This window comes from Rattus norvegicus, chromosome Y, assembly GCF_036323735.1.
Source record: "Rattus norvegicus strain BN/NHsdMcwi chromosome Y, GRCr8, whole genome shotgun sequence".
NCBI lineage: Eukaryota > Metazoa > Chordata > Mammalia > Rodentia > Muridae > Rattus > Rattus norvegicus.
Window position 1 is genome coordinate 18754355 of NC_086040.1, and position 13962 is coordinate 18768316.

Here is a 13962-nt window from a genome sequence, read left to right on the forward strand (position 1 = left end):
CTCCATCTCTAACAATAAAAATAATGGGAAATAACCATCATTACTTCCTAATATCTCTCAACATTAATGGGCTCAATTCCCCAATGAAAAGACATAGACTAACAGCAGAAAAGATATGTAAAGAGGACCCAACATTTTTCTGAATACAGGAAATATTTCTCGGTGGGAAACACAGACACTACTTCAGAGTGAAAGAATGGTAAACAACTTTCCAATGAAATGGTTCAAAGAAATAAGCTGAAGTAGTCATTCTAACGTCAAATAATATTAGCTATCAACTAAAAGATATCAATAAAAATTAGGAAGGACACTTCATATTCATCAAAGGAAAAATCCACTACCATGAAATCTCAATCCTCAATATCTATGCTCCAAATGCAAGGGTACCTATATTCATAAAAGATACCTTAACAAAAATGAAAGAATACATGACATGTCACACGATAATAGTAAGAGATTTCCACAACACACTCTCATCTATGGACAAATCATGGAAAAAGAAACAATGACACCTAGAGAAACTAAATAAAGTCACGCACCAGGGGTTGGGTATTTAGCTCAGCAGTAGAGCGCTTGCCTAGCATTTGCTAGGCCCTGGGTTCGGTCCCTAGCTCTGGAAAAAAAAAAGTCATGCACCAAATGGATTTAACAAACATATATAGAACATTTCATCCTAAAACAAACAAACAAACACACACACACACACACACACAAACACACACACACAAACACACACACACACGCACACACACACACACACACACACACACACACACACACAGACACACACACTCTTCTTAGGACCTCATGGTAGCTTCTCCAAAATTCACCATATAGTCAGTCACAAAACAGGCCTTAACAGATATAAGAAATTGAAAAAATTCCATTCATCTTATCAGATCACCACAGTCTAAGGTTGGTCTTCAATAAGAAAAATATTTAGAGAAAGCCCACACATACATGGAAGTTGAACAAAATTTTGCTCAATGATAACTAGGTCAGGGAAGAAATAATGAAATAAATTAAAGTCTTTTTTAGAATTTAATAAAAATGAAGGCCCATAATTATGGTTCACAATCAAAGCAGTGATAAGATGAAATCTCAAAGCTCTGAGTGCCTCCAAAAAAAATCTGGAGAGAGCAAATATTAGCAATTGGACAGCTCACCTAAAATCTTTAGAACAGAACAAAAGCAAATACTATTTTCAGATCATATGATAGTATAATTAAAAGACCTGAAAAGTTCAACCAGAGAACTACTAAGCCTAATCAACAAATTCAGCAAAGTGACTTGAAATAATTAACTCAAACAAATCACTAGCCTTCCTCTATCAAAGGATAAATAGTCTGAGAAATGTGTTAGAAATATGACACCCTTAACAGTAGCCACAATAATATAAAAACACAGTGTGACTCTGAACAAGCAAAGAATCTGTATTATAAGAATCCACAGGTTCGTAGGGACAGAAACAATTGGCCGTTTTCTGGTAACTCAGCTTTACCAGGCTACCTGTCCTGGGTCCACAGACCTCTATGAATTGCCAGTACCAATGTATGTTATAATTACCTACATTGGACAGCATGGCAGGATATGTCTAAGCCAGACATTGGGTTTATAAAGTACATAAAGTAATCTAGAACATTACAGCATTAATGTATATCGTACATTAATTTATATTCCCCTAGCATATAACCATGTAATTTAAATTAATGAATTAAGACATAAAACCAAACATTAAATTCAATCCATATTAACATGGACATTCTCAAATACATTAAAATAATGCTTTACGGACTTATCTGTGTTATCAGAAATACACCATAAAAGTCATAAACCTTTCTTTTCCATATGAATATCACCTACCACAATTGGTTTCTATTTCTACCATCCTCTGTGAAATCAACAACCTGCCCACTAGCCCCCCTCTTTTCGTTCTGGGCCCATAAAACATGGGGTTGACTAAAGTGAAACTTTACCAGGCATCTGGTTCTTAATTCAGGGCCAGTTACTGCTTTATCGTCCATACATTCACCAGAAATAAGACATCTCTATGGTAATGGGTCTAATCAATCCATGACCATCACAACTGTGATGTCATACATTTAGTATTTTTTTAATTTTTGGAGGCCTACAGTCAACTTAGCTGCTGAAGCTGTTTAGAAGGTAGGCCATGGCAGGTCTCAGTTACAACATCATTAGGCCCACCCTGAAAAATCTTTTGTATCCTGGAAAGCCAAGCTTCTTCTGTGACGTCACATGTGTTGTCATGAAAGCAACTGTCTCTCACATATTCCTTCAGTACCTCTAGGGTTTGTCCTCTGATTCAGAGCACACCATCATTTGGGAGGGAGAACAAAGAGGATGAAGATATCAGAGATGGGGAGAAGGTAGCTGGCCTTCTGTCTTGGTATTAAAAAAGAAAACATATGTTGTTCATGGGAGAGCTCAGTGGGTCTTGTGTAGGGGCTTAGTGGGTTTTCTTAAGAGATAGCATTGATCTGAGCCTTCCTCATATGGGAATCACGAGCTGGGAGCCTCTCAGAAGCATCTGCACTTCCCTGCTTGTTATGGTTCCTGGATGTCATAGAGTTTATATCATTAACTTCTTTATTCCAAAGCTAAGTGTTGGGAAGGGTACAGCTGTTTTCTTGAGAACTCATGGCTTTTATTCTTTTTGCCCAGAAGAATATGTCCTAAGGAATAAGGGTAAGAAAAGTACTGTGTCCTCAGCTTGGTATAAACTTTTCCATGCTTTGGATCCCTATAGTGCAGTTTGTGTCTGACACTGATATCTGGGAAGACTCATCATCTCAGTCTTTCCACAAGTATTACTAGTGGAGACTTCATCATCTCAGTCTTTCCACAAGTATTACTCTACTACCCTACCCTGACATTGATCCTCTAGATTTCTGAGTTAATAGATGTGATTATCTGTCAGTTCTTTTTTCTTCTATTCCTTACATTTTTTTTTATTTTTTAGCAAATTTTATTGCTTTTCTAATTGGATGTTTCTATATTTACATTTAAAATGTTTTTTTCTTTTCCTTTCCCAGTTTCTTGCCCATAAGATCCCTACACTTTCCCTTCCCCTTACTATTTAATCCCCCTTAAGGACACTTGGCATGCCCTTGAACTTGGAGAGAATCCAAGGAGGACCAAGGGCATCTCCTTCCATTGGTGTACAACAAGGCCATCCTCAGCCACATATGCTGTTGGAGCCATAGGTCTGTCAATGCACATTCTTTGAATATTGGTCTAGTACCAGAAATATTTGTTCATTGGAATTGTTGTTTTCATGGTGTTGAAAGCCCCTTCATCTATTGTAATCCTTTCTCAAAATCTTCCAACAAGAGGTCCATTTTCAGTTCACTGGTTTGCCACTAGCATTCATGTATATAGTTGACCTGCTCTAGCTGTGTCTTTCAGGAAATATCTACATCTGGTTCCTGGCAGAATGCACTTCTTAGCTTCATCAATCTTCTCTAGTTTTGGTGGATATATATATATATATATATATATATATATATATATATATATATATGTACTCTGGTGTCTCCTATAACTATGAGGGTAGGTGCAATGTTAACATGGATTCTGCATAACTTTGTCAAGAATGTAGAATCCACAAATGACAATAACAAATAGATTCCCTCCTGTTCTTATGAACCTATTGAAGTTGAGGTTCCACTGGACTTCAAGCCATTCCTCTCCCTGCACATCCTCCTGAATCTTATGTTTGGCCTGAAGAAAGATGATGGTAGAACATCCAAAACCCTCAAGTCTGACCGTGGGAACACAGGTAGGTAGATATTTGAGAAATGATATCTAATGGGACTACAGAACCACATTCTCTAGACCATGTTGTCCTTTGCTTTACTGATGTCTGATAAATTTTGGATAAAATGAGGATTTGGGAGTTTATCATTTGGAGGAGGTACACAATATTAAACTTATATTCCCTCTATGGCTGGGTGTTCTTTGTTGCCAAAATCATTGCAAAAAATTCAATTGGAAAACAGAATTTTTGAGTACACATTCAGGAATGTATGTAAAGTCCACTATCAAGGAATGTACAGTAAGAAAATGTAATAAAATATTCTTTCAATAAAGGTCTGTTGGGTAAATACTGCCCTTTAGGAAACAGAGGAAACCTAGGAAATTGAACTGTATTCACAGGAATGGTCCAGTGAATAAAATTATTATCCAGAAGATTCTCCTCCACTCCATGTTCCTAGATCTTTTCTACCCATGCAAAGCCCCTAACTAACTTTCACCGTTCAGAGCATGTAACCACTAATGGTGCAAAGAGAAGTCTCTTTCTTTATGGAGATGGAGTATGTAAAGTTTTCCACTATGTCAAAGGACACACTTCCTGATAGGACGCTCTCTAATATTGGCAATGTAAGGAAAGCTATTCTGCAGTTAGGCCATGGCAATTCTCAGTGAAATCCTCAATAGGCCTTCCCTGAAAAATCTCTTTATCCTGGAGAGCTTTAGCTTCTTCTGTGATATCACAAGTGTTGTCGTGACAGCAACTGCCTCTAAGATATTCCTTCAGTACCTCTAGGGCTTACTAATTGGCTCCTAATTCAGAGTAAAGAGCCATTTGGAAGGGAGAACATAGAGGAAGAAGAGATCAGAGATGGGGAGAAGGAAGCTGGCCTTTTGTTTTAGTTTAAAAAATGACGAAATATGTAGTCCATGGGAAAGCTCACTGAGTGCTCTCCCGGAATTGTGATGGTTCACTGAAGAGATAGTGTTGATTTCAGCCTTCCACACATGAGAATCAGGAGTCTGTATCCTCTCAGTAGCATCTGGATTTACTTGCTGGTTATGGTTCCTGGAAATCAGAGAGTTTATATCATTAATATCTATATTCCAAATATCAGGTGCTGGGATGGGCACAGTTGATTTTCTAAGAGCTCATGAATTTTATTCTTTTTGCCCAGAAGGAAAAGGTCCTAATGAAGAAGGGAAAGACAAGTATTGTGTCCTCAGCTCAAAGTTAACTCCTCAAGACTTTGGATTCCTAGAGTGCAGTTTGTGTCTGACACTGATAGCTGGGAGAGAAAATGCTTCTAGTTGAGACCTCATTACATCAGTCTTTACACTAGTATTTGACTACCATTCCCTGAGAGTGACCCTTTAGATTTCTGAGTCAATAGGTTTGATTAGCTGGCACTTTTCTTTTATTTCTTCCATTTTTTTTTATTTTAGCAAATTTTATTCTTTTTTTATTGGATATTTCTTTATATACATTTCAAATAGTATTTCCTTTTTCAATTTCCTGGCCCTAAAATCCCTTACCAGTCCCCTTCCCCTTGTTCTATTACACCCCTTACTGCCCCTTGATATTCCCTTGAACAGGCAGTCAAACCCAGGGAAGACCCATGGCTTTTCCTTCCATTGGTCCTCAACAAAGTCGTCCTCTGCTACATATGCTGTTGGAGCCATAGGTCTGTCCATGTACAGTCTTTGAATATTGGTTTAGTACCAGAAAGCTCTGGTTCATTGGCATTGTTATTCTTATGGGATTGAAAGCCCCTTCAGCTCTTGTAATCCTTTCTCAAAATCACCAAAATGAGGTCCATTTTCAGTTCCCTGCTTTGCCACTAGCATTCACGTCTGTATTTGACATGCTCTAGCTTGGTCACTCTGTAAAGTTCTATACCTGGTTCCTCTCAGCACTTCTAAGTTTAGTCAGTGTTATCTAATTTTGGTGGCATATATATATATATATATATATATATATATATATATATATATATATATATATATATATATACTCCTGATTGACTTTACAGCTATGAGGTTATGGGGAAATTTAACATGGAATGTTCATATCTACGTCAAGAATTTAGAATCCAAAAATTACAGTATCAAATAGACTCCCTCCTGTTCTTATGAACCTATTGAAGTTGATGTTTCCATGGACCTAAAGCCATTCCTCTCCTTGCCCATCTTCCTGCATCTTGGTGTTGGAATGAAGAAAGAATCATGGTAAAATATCCAAACCTTCATGTCTGTCCGTGGTAACACAGGCAGGTAGATATTAGAGAACTGATAGAGAATGGGACTACAGCAACACATTCTATAGTCCATGTTGTCCTTTGATTCCCTGATGTCTGGTAATTTTTGGATAAAATGAGGATTTGGGAGTTTATCATTGAAATAGGAACAGAATACTTAGACTGTTATAATGACTCTATAGCTGGGCCCCTTTTGGTGCCAAAATAATTGCAAAATAATGAAGTTGCAAAATGAAATTTTTGAGTACACATTCAGAAATGTATATAAAATTCACTATCAAGGAATGTACAATTGGAAAATGTAGTAAAAAATTCATTCAATTAAAGGTCTGTAGGAAAAATACTGGCCATAGGAAACAGAGAAAACCTAGAAAATTGATCTCTAGGTCACAGGAATGGAATGGGAATAAAAATATTATCTAGAAGAATCTCCTCCCTTTCATGTTCCTAACTTTTTTCTACTGGTACCAAGCCCCTGACTAACCTTCTCCTTTCAGAATATGTAAACACTAATGAAGCAAAGAGAAGTCTGTAGCTTTAGAGAGATGGAGTACGTAAAGGTATCCACTATGTCACAGGAGACAATCCTGGGAAGGGCACCCACTAATCTGGTCAATGTAAGGAAAGCTGTTCAGCAGGTAGGACAGGGCAGTCCTCAGGGACATCATCATTAAGCCCTCCCAGAAAAATCTCTTGTAACCTGGAGAGCACTAGCTTCTTCTTTGATGTCCCAAGTGTTGTCCTGACATCAACTGCCTCTCAGATATTCCTTCTATACCTCTAGGGTTTACTAATTGGTCCCTAATTAATAGTAAACAGCCATTGGGAGAGAGATCAGCGAGGAGCAGTGATGGGGAGAAGGAAGCTGGCCTTTTGTCTTGGTATTAAAAAGGAAAAAATATGTGCTCCATGGAAAAGCTCAGTGAGTCCTGTTTAGGGGTTGAGTGGGTTCCTCAAGGGATAGCCTAACTTTAGCCTTCCACATATAGGAATCAGTAGCTGGGAGCCTCTCAGAAGAATGTAGACTTCCCTGCTTATTATGGTTCTTGGAAATCATAGTGTTTATATCATTTGTTTCTTTATTCCAAAAGACATGTTTTGGGAAGGACAAAGTAGTTTTCCTGAGAGCTCAAGGCTTTTATTCTTTTTGCCTAGAACAAAAAGGTGCTAAGGAAGAAAGCAAAGGCAAGTATTATGTTCTTATCTCAATATAATCTCCTCTATGCTTTGGATTCCTATAGTGCAGTTTGTGTTTGACACTGATATCTGGGAGGGAGAAGTGATTCTAGTTGACACTTCATCATCTCACTCTTTTCACCACTATTATTCTGATTAGCATTCCCTGACAGTTACCCTTAAGATTTTGGAGTCAATAGGTGTGATTAGCTGGCAGTTTTCATTTCTTTTCTTTCCTTCATTTTTTAATTCTTTCAGGAAATTTTATGGCTTTTTTTAATTGGATATTTCCATACTTACATTTCAAATGTTATTTCATGTCCCAAGTTCCTGTTCATAGAAGCCTAATAAGTCTCCTCCCCTTTTCCTATAAACTCCAGTTACTGCCCCTTGACATTCTCTTTCACTGGGAGTCAAAGCCAGGGAGGACAAAGGGCTTCTTCTTCCATTGGTGCACAACAAGACCACCCTCTGCTACATATGTTGTTGGATCTATAAGTCTGTCCATTTACAGTCTTTGAATATTGGTTTGGTTCATTGGCATTGTAGTTCTTATGGGATTGAAATCCCCTTCAGCTCTTGTAATCCTTTCTCAAAATCTACCAACAGGAGGTCTGTTGTCAGTGTGCTTGCTTGCCACTGGCATTAAATTCTGTATTTAACATGCTGTAGCTGTGTATCTCAGGGAAGATCTATATCTGGTTACTGTCAGCATGCACTTCTTAGCTTTATCAACCTTATCTAGTTTTGTTAGCAGAATATATATATATATATATATATATATATATATATATATATATATATATGCCACATGAACTACATGCTCTGAATGGCATTCCTACAGTCTCTGCTATAAACTCATAGATATTTCTCCCTTCTAAAAAGAACTAAAGCAAGCATATGTTGGGTTTCCTTTTCTTGACCTTCTAGTAGTATCGTGAGTAATTTCAGCTTTTGGGACAATACACAAGTTTGGTGATTGCATACCATGTGTTTTTTTCTGTGATTTGGTTGCTTCACACAGGATGATATTTTCTAGTTCCATCAATTTGTCTATGACTTTTTTGTAATCATTGTTTTTATAGCTGATTAGTAGTCCATTGTATAGATGTACCACATTTTCTGTATCCATTCCTCTTATGAGTGCCATCTGGTTTCTTTCCAGCCTATGGGTATTTTAAATAAGGCTGCTATGAACATTGTTCTGTATGTGTCTTATGTTATGACATCTTTTCACATATGCCCAGGATAGGTATGGTTTGGACCTCAGTTACAGCAATGTCCAATTTTCTGAGGATCCTGCAGACTGATTTCCACAGTCGTTGAAGCAAATTGTAATCCAACCAACAAAAAAGGAGTGTTCCCCTTTCTTAACATCCTTATCATCATCTTCTATCTCCTGAGTTTTTTATTTCAGTCAATCTGACTTGTGTGAGGTGGAATCTGAGGGTTGTTTTTATTTACATTTCCTTGATGACTAAGTATGATGAACATTTTTCTCAGATACTTGATTTCCTTCAGTTTAGAAATCTTGGTTTAGTTCTGGACCAAAATTTCAATAAGGTTATTTGACTCTCTGAAGTCTAATATCTTAAGTTCTTTGTATATATTTGATAATAGCCTTCTATCAGATGTAGGATTGGCATAAACTTTATCCCAATCTGTGGGTTGCTGTTTTACACTAATGACAGTGTCCTTTCACAGGCAGTTTTCTCCTACAGGGAAGAACTGTCAGTTAGTTAACTAGAACAGGGACTGGCTCCTTCCTGACTTCTCTTTGGGTCCTGAACAGTGAAGGAGGGAACTAAACAACCATGCTCTACCACTACAAGTCATGTATATTAACAGCCATGGGTCTAGAGAGATCTATCAGTGATTCTGGTCATTTGTCCAGGGAATGTATTGTGACGGGGTTTGTAGTTTTAATCCTGGCTTCTGTAACCACAGGCTGTGGTGTTGTGAAGACAAGATACACCCTGTGCAGGTGTGAATATGCCTGAGGAGGCTGTCTCTTTGGATTTCTGAAGCATTGCTAAGGAAGTGAGAAGAAATATGCAACCCTTGCTCAACAGAGCTCTGGGTATGCTGACACCCTTGCTTTATTTCCATATGAAGATATTTCAAAAGATCACCTGTCAGGTATGTTCTTGAAAATCCTTCAGTGTGCTAGCATCTGACTGCAATGAAATATTTTGCAGGAGAGGTGTGGGAAACACCTGAACTCTTCCTTTGGAAATCAGAGAAAGGAGGTGTATTCACATTCAATTGACTGCATATTTCTGGTCTTTGGCTTTGATCATGCAGATCTATTGTCTCCCCCTTCATTGTGCATGTGGCCAAGTTGTATGGAATGCACCACCCACAACTGTTTACCATCTTCCTTTATAGGCTAATAGATTTTAGTGCAAACCTTCACATCTTTATTCTAGGTTAACTGACCTAACTTTTCTTCTATAAGGAATTCTCTATTATTCCCTACACCGTGTGTGTGTGTGTGTGTGTGTGTGTGTGTGTGTGTGTGTGTGTGTGCGCGCTTAAATGTTTTGGTTGTATACACATTTACAGAAATCTTGAAAAAAGAAACCAGAACACTGAAAAAAGTCTATGTAAGAAAAGTATCAACTGTGGATGGGTCAGAAACCCAATGTTCTCCCACAACTTAGTCTTCTAGAAAGTGTAGCATAATCTGTAATAAAAGAATACACTTGAAAACAAAACTTGGCATATATGTCCTGGCATGTCTACATTATCACTGTCAACTTTGACATTGTTCTTTCAGCCTCCGTGACTAGACGTGAGGGCTCTGAATCCAAGATGCATCCTGTAGATCTGTGAATAAGCTTGAGGAGGCTGTCAACTTGGTCACATGAAGCATGGGAAAGGAAAAAGAAGGCAGTAGCAGGCCATTGTGACACTGCCTTCCTAATGGAAACCTAGAAGTGTTGACAATCACAGAGTGGGAGTCTCAAGTCTGAACTTTGACACCAAGCTAGGCATAGTATAACCTGCCAGTTAGCTTCCTGAGTACCATTCACAAGCCAAGCATAATCTCAAATGAAGCACCATTGAAGATAGATTCTGTCCCTTGTGAGCTGCATCTCAGGGTATGTGGAAGAGCATTCCGCCTCCTGTGACATGGGAGAACAGAATAATAAGAGGGAAACAGAAGGGACAAATCAGTGTTTGTTTTTCTGGGCCACCATAACTGCATTATCCAGGATACAGATTCACTCATTAAAGGTGAGTGTCTCACAATGGTATAGGTCAATCTGTATGCAGTCTCAATAGCACAACTGTCTCCAGGCTTCTTTCTTAGTTACTGGTATTTACAGGCAGACATTTATAACATTTAATCTAGATTCACAAATTGTTTTATGGCTTCAAGTTCACAAGGCATATTCTTTCATCCTCTTTCTGTGTCTGTGTCTTTCTCTGTCTCTCAGTCTTATCTCTGTTTGTGTCTATCTGACACTCTGTCCTATTTTTCCTCTTTCCTGCAAGTCTTTACTAATGATAACATATTTCATGCCAGTTTAAGCACTCACTTTTGTCATAAACCCCAGTGTGATTTGAACTTACTGTCCTCTGGAGAACCACAGTTAGAAATAAATTTGACATCCAATTCTACTAGACTAGAATTTTAAGAAGTTAGAAGATGTAGAATATTCAACAACTCCCAACAAGCCTAGGTTCCTAGGAGCATGTATTGAAGGAACATTTTCAGAGATCCAGGAAATGCATGCCAGGCTGTCCATGGGCTGGCTTCTCTTTGCAGGGACTGTCAGCATCAGGAGAAAGGTATCTTGGGGCTTTAATAAATATGTCTCTAGGTATTTGATAAATACCTAGCCTCTTCCCTTACTTTATCCTTCCCTATCTGTATGTTCCTAATGGTTGTGGTACATAAATGTAGGAGTGACTCACTTTCAAGTGTATAGAAGTCACATGTGGCACCCAAGTGAAGAATTTGACTTTTCTTCCCTGGTTGTAGCTCCTTATAAGTGATCTACAACATCATTTTCCCTATGACTGCCGCTTTCTTTTGTGTGTGTGTGTGAGTGTATGTGTGGGGGTCGGGGGGAGGTTGGATGTGGGTGTGTATGTATGTATGTGTCTGTCTGTCTGTCTGACTATCTCTCTGTCTGTTTCCTCCACTTGATACCTCTCCATAGTTCAGCGTGACTTCTTCATTGTTCATTCCAAGGTTTACCCATCAGGCTATCTCTGAGAGTTTGCTTTTGTGGTCTCAAAGTACACCTATGTTAACCAATGCACCTGTAGCCAGACCTCTGAAAAGCTGATCATATCACTAACAGATTCATGGCTAAATTAAGTTATTTTTGAGGCTCTAAGGGAAGTTGTGATCAGAATACATGTAAGTTTTCTGTATTTTTTACCCCCCTACTCCCACTGTAGTACTTTGTGGATATTCTGCAATTCTTTGCTTACTTGTTTTTAATCTATGTATCTGGTCTCCTGGGAAGGCATCATTCCAAACCTTCACCTTTACTTAGCAGTATCTGTAAATGAGGATTTGGAAAAAGTGATCATTTAGCTAAAGAAGATGCCCCCTGAGAGGGAATAACTGTGTGGAGCCTTACTTCACTGACAATCATCTTGAGCTATTTTCTCAGATTTCTTTCTTCCTCGTCATTTTGTGTGTGCTACCTAAAGTGGGGAGGACCATTTCTGGACTGCGTTTGAAATAGGAGTCTTCAATATTCATGCATGAAGGTGGGAAATTTTTCAATAAATCAGTGATATCTCTGGGTTAGGAGGAAGAGTGATTGAAAGTCTTCTCTTGTTTCTCAGGCAAAGCTCCTGGAAAGGGCAACTTGGCTTGTTGATGTGGAGAAGAGCTAGTTAATGGGTAGTTATGTGCTGTTGAAAGGGAACCTCTGGCTGCCGCTGCAGAGAGCCCCTGGGCAGCACCCCACGAGCGAACTTGAGCCTCGGGACCACAGGTAAGACCAAATTTTCTGCTGCAAGAAAGCTGCCTGGTGAGCTTGGGACACACGGAAGCAGAATTTCTCTAGAACCGGGCACGTTCTGTGTTTACCGGAAGTCCCACACCCGCGGATCCCGGCCCGCAGCAGCTCTCTGCTCCCAGACCTGGTGAGAGAGAGACCCAACCGCCTGGTCAGGTGGGCACTCCTGAGGCTGCAGAGTGGAAGAGACCACCAACACTGCTCACCCCTGCCCACATCCCTGGCCCAAGAGGAAACTGTATAAGGCCTCTGGGCTCCCGTGGGGGAGGGCCCAGGAGCGGCAGGACCCCTGCCGGAGACACCGCCGGACCCTGAAGGAAACAGACCGGATAAACAGTTCTCTGCACCCAAATCCCGTGGGAGGGAGAGCTAAACCTTCAGAGAGGCAGACAGGCCTGGGAAACCAGAAGAGACTGCTCCCTGCACACACATCTCGGAAGCCAGAGGAAAAAGCCAAAGACCATCTGGAACCCTGGTGCACTGAAGCTCCCGGAAGGGGCGGCACAGGTCTTCCTGGTTGCTGCCGCTGCAGAGAGCCCCTGGACAGCACCCCACGAGCAAACCTGAGCCTCGGGACCACAGGTAAGACCAAATTTTCTGCTGCAAGAAAGCTGCCTGGTGAACTCAAGACACAGGCCCAACAGGAACAGCTGAAGACCTGTAGAGAGGAAAAACTACACGCCCGAAAGCAGAACACTCTGTCCCCATAACTGACTGAAAGAGAGGAAAACAGGTATACAGCACTCCTGACACACAGGCTTATAGGACAGTCTAGCCACTGTCAGAAATAGCAGAACAAAGTAACACTAGAGATAATCTGATGGCGAGAGGCAAGCGCAGGAACCCAAGCAACAGAAACCAAGACTACATGCCATCATCGGAGCCCAATTCTCCCACCAAAACAAACATGGAATATCCAAACACACCAGAAAAGCAAGATCTAGTTTCAAAATCATATTTGATCATGATGCTGGAGGACTTCAGGAAAGACCTGAACACACTTAGGGAAGCACAGGAAAACATTAATAAACAAGTAAAAGCCTACAGAGAGGAATCGCAAAAATCCCTGAAAGAATTCCAGGAAAACACAATCAAACAGTTGAAGGAATTAAAAATGGAAATAGAAGCAATCAAGAAAGAACACATGGAAACAACCCTGGATATAGAAAACCAAAAGAAGAGACAAGGAGCTGTAGATACAAGCTTCACCAACAGAATACAAGAGATGGAAGAGAGAATCTCAGGAGCAGAAGATTCCATAGAAATCATTGACTCAACTGTCAAAGATAATGTAAAGCATAAAAAGCTACTGGTCCAAAACATACAGGAAATCCAGGACTCAATGAGAAGATCAAACCTAAGGATAATAGGTATAGAAGAGAGTGAAGACTCCCAGCTCAAAGGACCAGTAAATATCTTCAACAAAATCATAGAAGAAAACTTCCCTAACCTAAAAAAAGAGATACCCATAGACATACAGGAAGCCTACAGAACTCCAAATAGATTGGACCAGAAAAGAAACACCTCCCGTCACATAATTGTCAAAACACCAAACGCACAAAATAAAGAAAGAATATTAAAAGCAGTAAGGGAAAAAGGTCAAGTAACATATAAAGGGAGACCTATCAGAATCACACCAGACTTCTCGCCAGAAACTATGAAGGCCAGAAGATCCTGGACTGATGTTATACAGACCCTAAGAGAACACAAATGCCAGCCCAGATTACTGTATCCAGCAAAACTCTCAATTAACATTGATGGAGAAACCA